Source organism: Ovis canadensis, chromosome 9 (assembly GCF_042477335.2).
Source record: "Ovis canadensis isolate MfBH-ARS-UI-01 breed Bighorn chromosome 9, ARS-UI_OviCan_v2, whole genome shotgun sequence".
In the NCBI taxonomy this organism is placed as follows: Eukaryota; Metazoa; Chordata; class Mammalia; order Artiodactyla; family Bovidae; genus Ovis; species Ovis canadensis.
In genome coordinates, this window is record NC_091253.1 from 95,392,159 (window position 1) to 95,398,070 (window position 5,912).

At 38.4% G+C, this 5,912-nt stretch overlaps 1 pseudogene; it reads right to left on the reverse strand.

The window, feature by feature from the left end:
• Positions 1-584: 584 nt before the first annotated feature.
• On the reverse strand, positions 585-1,746 carry LOC138446327 (heterogeneous nuclear ribonucleoprotein A1-like; annotated as a pseudogene).
• Between the last annotated feature and the right edge of the window lie 4,166 nt (positions 1,747-5,912).

Below are 5,912 nucleotides of genomic sequence, written 5' to 3' on the forward strand. Positions count from 1 at the left end.
AGGCGGTATCTTTACTTCTAAACAGTTTTGGGGAAACTGTGATGCCATTTGTTGGAAGGACATATTTTTTTTCTTGCCACCACTGTAGATTCAATGATAATTACATTTAGTCTTTTTAAATTTTAATTTCTTGAGGTTTTAAAATAACATTTTTTTTTTTTTTTTTGCATGGGTGACCCTTTTAATGGTGAACTCCAGGTCACAATACAGTAACTGTCAGCTCAACTACACCAAGGTTCTGAAGACAACAGCTTCTCCACCAAGCAGGTTTGTAAATAAATTTCAAATGAACCTGGCATCACCCTGAAGGAATTCTAACTTCACACTGCTGGGGTAGTTTACCAAAATGGCTTCAGAGTAGACTAACTTTACACAGCACATTAAAAAAAAAAAGACATTTATTCAGCGTCATGATCAGACTATTACATTTAGCAATCAACAGCATGGGTGCAAAAAAAAAAAAATCTACATTAAAACCCTTTGTTGGAATGCTTTACACTTTCCACAGAACAGAAACTAAAATAACCTGTTATACAATTAGTCACAAGTACAGTCCTCGAGTTTTTTGCCCATACACATGAGTATTGTCTAAAACATGTCTTCTTTGTAGCAGCTAGGCCCTGCCACCACTGTGCTTGGCTGAGTTCACAAATCTGTTGTAACCTGTAGCTTCCCTGTAACTTCTTTGGCTCTCCTCTCCTGCTAAGCTTTGTTTCCTGGCAGTAATTAAAACCTTCTGCCACTGCCATAGCTACTGCTGCTGCTGGAGCCACCATAGCCACCTTGGTTTCGTGGTTTGGCAAAGTATTGGCCTCCACCACCATAGGGGCCAGAACTTCTTCCTCCAAAGTTTCCTCCTTTCATGGGTCCAAAATTTGAAGATTGATTGTTGTAATTGCCAAAATCATTGTAGCTTCCGCCACCTCCAAAATTGCTTCCGTCATTACCAAATCCATTATATCCATCCCCACTGCCACCATATCCGCCACCACCGCAGCTGCCACCAAAGCCACCTCGACCACTGAAGTTTCCTCCACGACCAAAGTTGTCATTCCCACCAAAACCACCTCCACGACCGCCACCAAAGTTTCCAGAACCACTTCGACCTCTCTGGCTGGATGAAGCACTAGCCATCTCTTGCTTAGACAGGGCTTTTCTCACTTCACAGTTGTGGCCATTCACAGTGTGGTATTTCTGAATGACAATCCTGTCTATGGAGTCATGGTCATCAAAGGTTACAAAAGCAAAGCCTCTCTTTTTGCCACTGCCTCAGTCAGTCATGATTTCAATTACTTCAATTTTCCCATACTGTTCAAAATAATCTCTCAGGTGATGTTCTTCAGTGTCTTCTTTAATGCCACCAACAAAAATCTTTTTCACAGTTAAGTGGGCACCAGGTCTTTGAGAATCTTCTCTTGAGACGGCCCTCTCTGGTTCCACAACTCTTCCGTCCACCTTGTGTGGCCTTGCATTCATGGCCGCATCCACCTCCTCCACCGTGGCGTATGTGACAAACCCGAAGCCTCTGGAGCGCTTGGTGTTTGGATCCCTCATTACCACACAGTCTGTGAGCGTTCCCCATTGCTCAAAATGGCTCCTCAGACTCTCATCGGTTGTTTCAAAGCTCAATCCTCCGATGAAGAGCTTTCGCAGCTGTTCGGGCTCTTTGGGAGACTCTGATTTAGACATGACGGCAGTGGAGGCGGGGAAGACTTCAACGATGCTTTCTCGGCGGCGTCCACGGGCAGAAAGCTTAAAATAACATTTTATGAGGACAGCCTTCTATTTCTACTGCTGTATACTTTACCATGTGGTCACCACCCAACGTTTAGTTCCCATCCCTCTCCATACAGTTGATCCCCTTTACCATTTTGTCTTCCCCGCCCCCCGACCCTGCCACCCCTGCCCCGGCCTTTCCCCTCTGATAAGCACTAGTCTGTTCTTGGTATCTAGGTGTTTGTTTATATTATTTTTATTTTATTAGTTTTTTTTTTTGTACAGATGAGTGAGATCATATGGTATTTGCTTTTCTCCTTCTGATTTATTTCACTTTGCATGATACCTTCCAGGTTTATCCACATTCCTGTAAATGGCAAAATTTTATTCTTTATGGCTAAGTAGTACTCCATTGTGTATGTGAATATATATATAAATGTATATATACACTTACACCACATCATTTTATCCATTCATCTGTTGATGACCACTTTAGTTCAGTTCAGTCGCTCAGTCGTGTCCGACTCTTTGTGACCCCATGAATCGCAGCACGCCAGGCCTCCCTGTCCATCACCAACTCCCGGAGTTCACTCAGACTCACGTCCATTGAGTCAGTGGTGCCATCCAGCCATCTCATCCTCTGTCGTCCCCTTCTCCTCCTGCCCCCAATCCCTCTCAGCATCAGAGTCTTTTCCAATGAGTCAATTCTTCACATGAGGTAGCCAAAGTACTGGAGTTTCAGCTTCAGCATCATTCCTTCCAAAGAAATCCCAGGGCTGTTATCCTTCAGAATGGACTGGTTGGATCTCCTTGCAGTCCAAGGGACTCTCAAGAGTCTTCAACACAGCAGTTCAAAAAGCATCCCACCTAAACTGTTTCAATTTCTTGGCTGTTGTAAATATTGCTGAATGAACATGGGAGTCCAGTGAACATGGGCTGCAGACTAGGATTCACATTCTTTAGATAAATACCCCAGAGTAGAAAAGTTCAATCATATAGTAGTTCTAGTCTTAATTTTTTGAGAAATCTCTGTACTGTCTTCCACAGCAGCTGTACCAATTTACAGCCCCGCTAACGTAGTATGAGGCTTCCCTTTTATCTACATCCTTGCCAACACTAGTTATTTATTAACTTTTTTGATAACAACCATTCTAACAGTATGAGGTGATATCTAATGGTGGTTTTGATTTGCATTTCCATAATAATTGGTGATGCTGAGCATCTTTACAGGTGCCATATGTACATCTTTGGAAAACTGTCACCTCCTTTGCCCATTTTTAAATTAGGTTTGTTTTAGTTGTTGAGTTGTATAAGTTTGTTATATATTTTGGATATTAACCCCCAACAGATATGATATGTGCAATTATACTCTCCCGTTTGGTAGGGTGTCTTCTCACTTTGTTGATGGCTTCCTTTGCTGCACAGTTTTTTTTTTAGTTTGATGTAACCACATTTGTTTATTTTCGGTTTTGTTTCTCTTGCCTGAGGAGACTTATCTAGAGCATACTGACTATGTTTTCTTCTAAGAGTTATATTATTTCAGTTCTAAACTCAAGTCTTTAATCCATTTTGTTATCACATTTACTCTTTTTATGAAGTTTTTATTGGAATATAGTTGATTTACAATGTTGTGTCATTTTCTGCTGGACAGCAAAGTGAATCAGTTATACAGATATCCATTTTTAGAATCTTTCCCCGTGAGGTCATTACTATAGAAGTAGAGTTCTCCATGCTGTACAATAGGTCCTTATTAGCTATCTATTTAATATATGGCAGTGTAAATATGTCAATCCCAAGCCTCTCATTTATCCATCCTTCCACTTCCTTCCCCCTCACGACCATAATATTTACTCTTGATTCTAGCTTTGAGACTAAAGCATTTCTTACAGGAAAGAACTGTAAGAAGTTATTTGCACAATTGAGAAGTGACGATTCTCAGTCTTTATTTGCAATTCATCAATTACTTAATCAGATTTTCCCTGATTTGCCTAAAGATTAGAAGATGTGTCTCATTATCTTGTTAGAAACTTATACCTCACCCCTGGAAGTCCTGAACTAATAGGTCTGAACTGTGGTCTAGTGATCCTTCTGACCAGACAAATTTGGGAGACAGTTATCTGGTTATGATTACATCACAGAAGAGCCAAGCCAATTAACAATTAAAACAGCCTTCTAAATCACTAAATATAGTAGAAAATGATACTAACCTTACATATTATTTTAATAGTAGAAAAAAATTTGAACTTGAATAAAACTGTGCTGCACGTAAATATCCAATTGAAGAATTAAGGCAATTCTTTTTATAATTTAAGCCATCCCCTCTCCCTGTCCACCCCCTCCAACTCATTAACTTATAAATATATTCTTAAACTATTTGTTTAGGAAGATGGAAAAGGTAATAGTAAGCTGACTAGTGACTAATGATGAGGAGAACTTCTTTAAATAATTTAATTGAATATTTTCATGTCATCTATGTGCACATGGGATTTTGGACCTCTCTGAAAATATGTACATTTCAGATATTTGTAATCAGTATTTTTGCATGTTAAATTCAGACAGGTTTGCATGTATTTCTAAGGTTGTATGGAAGAGCTAATATAGCTATACCAACTTTTAGCTATACTAATAACTAATCAATTATATCTATTTTAAGATGTTAGTTTATGACAAAGTCTGCTATAGTATTGACAGACATGCTCCCTGCAAAATTTAGAAATGTTAACTTGCAGTATCCACCTATTTCAGACATTTTTACTAATACACAAAATAAAAGGCAAATTCAACTGAGGTAGTTTCTCCACCAATTTATTAATGTACTAATCAGTTTGAAATACTACTTAACTATCTGGGTAACATTGGTTTACTTCAAATATTGTCAGAAAGAAGTTAGAGAGTCCTTTTCCTTTATTCAAGTTCCTACAAACAAATTGCAAGTATGTCTAATAACTTGGATATGGCTAGAAAAATCATATTTTATTTTATTTCCCTTAGAAAAATTATACTGGTTTTTCAGCATATATGTATATATATGTGCATATTTTTATATGTATATGTATATGTAAAGTATGGATTTCCCTGGTGGCTCAGATGGTAAGAATCTGCCTGCAATGTAGGACACTTGAGCTCAGTTCCTGAGTTGGGAAGATCCCCTGGAGAAGGGAACCGCTACTCACTCCAGTAGTCTTGCCTGGAGAATTCCATGGACAGAGGAGCCTAGCGGACTACAGTCCATGGGGTTGCAAAAAGTAGGACATGACTGAGCAACTAACAGTTCACTTTCATATATAATGTATAGACGTTTTAAAATGTGAAAGAGTTAATTTAGATAATTTGAAATGACTGTGTTAATATGAGCTTGAGATTTGTTTTCAAAAACAAATTTAGGTCAATAGAAAAACTTTGGACATTGTGACCAAATGGTCAAAGGAGTGAGAAACATCAGGCTAGGATATCCTTTTACTATTATTGGAGCCATGCAGCCTTAGGATATAGGATATAGGCGGTATCGACAAAGATGCAGGGACTGGTCAACTTTAAGTTATTTAAAGTTAGATGGTGTGGACTTTTACTAACTTTAGTGGTCAAGTAAATGAAATACTAGGTCAAGCAATCTAGCCAGTGTGGGGCAGGGCTCAGGTTTTTTTTTGAAGAGATAAAAGAAGCTGATGGCATAAAAGGGTTGGAGGTCACATGAGCCACTTCTTTTAAGTAACAGAGTTCATTTAAGTTATTTGGCTCTTTCTTCCCATCGGAATGTAAACTCCTCTAGTGAATGGACTTTTTTTTCATTGTTATATCTCCAACACATAGAGCAGTGTGCCTGGCCGTTACACAATAAAATGTTGTTTAATGTATGAGAATAACTACTGGAGTCACTGGAAAAAGGAACTGTCACTTTTCAGGTTTTTAAAGCAACTTGAGAAAGCTAAAAATGAAGAAATAATTCTTTAGCATTACCTTGCCTTTGAAATTACAGAATATCATTTTTATTTTGAGTAGCATTTATTCCAGTCACTACCCTTTCTTTTCTAATAGGACTCCAGTTCTAAAAGGTATATGGTAGAGGTGGTAATTATGTTCTTTTGTATTCTAGTCATTAATTAAACAAGTTAAACAGAATTACTGAAAACCTTATAATGTTCGGGCACGCTGCTAGATGCTCTAGATTTGGAAGTAAAGGATATTTGCTTGTCCTC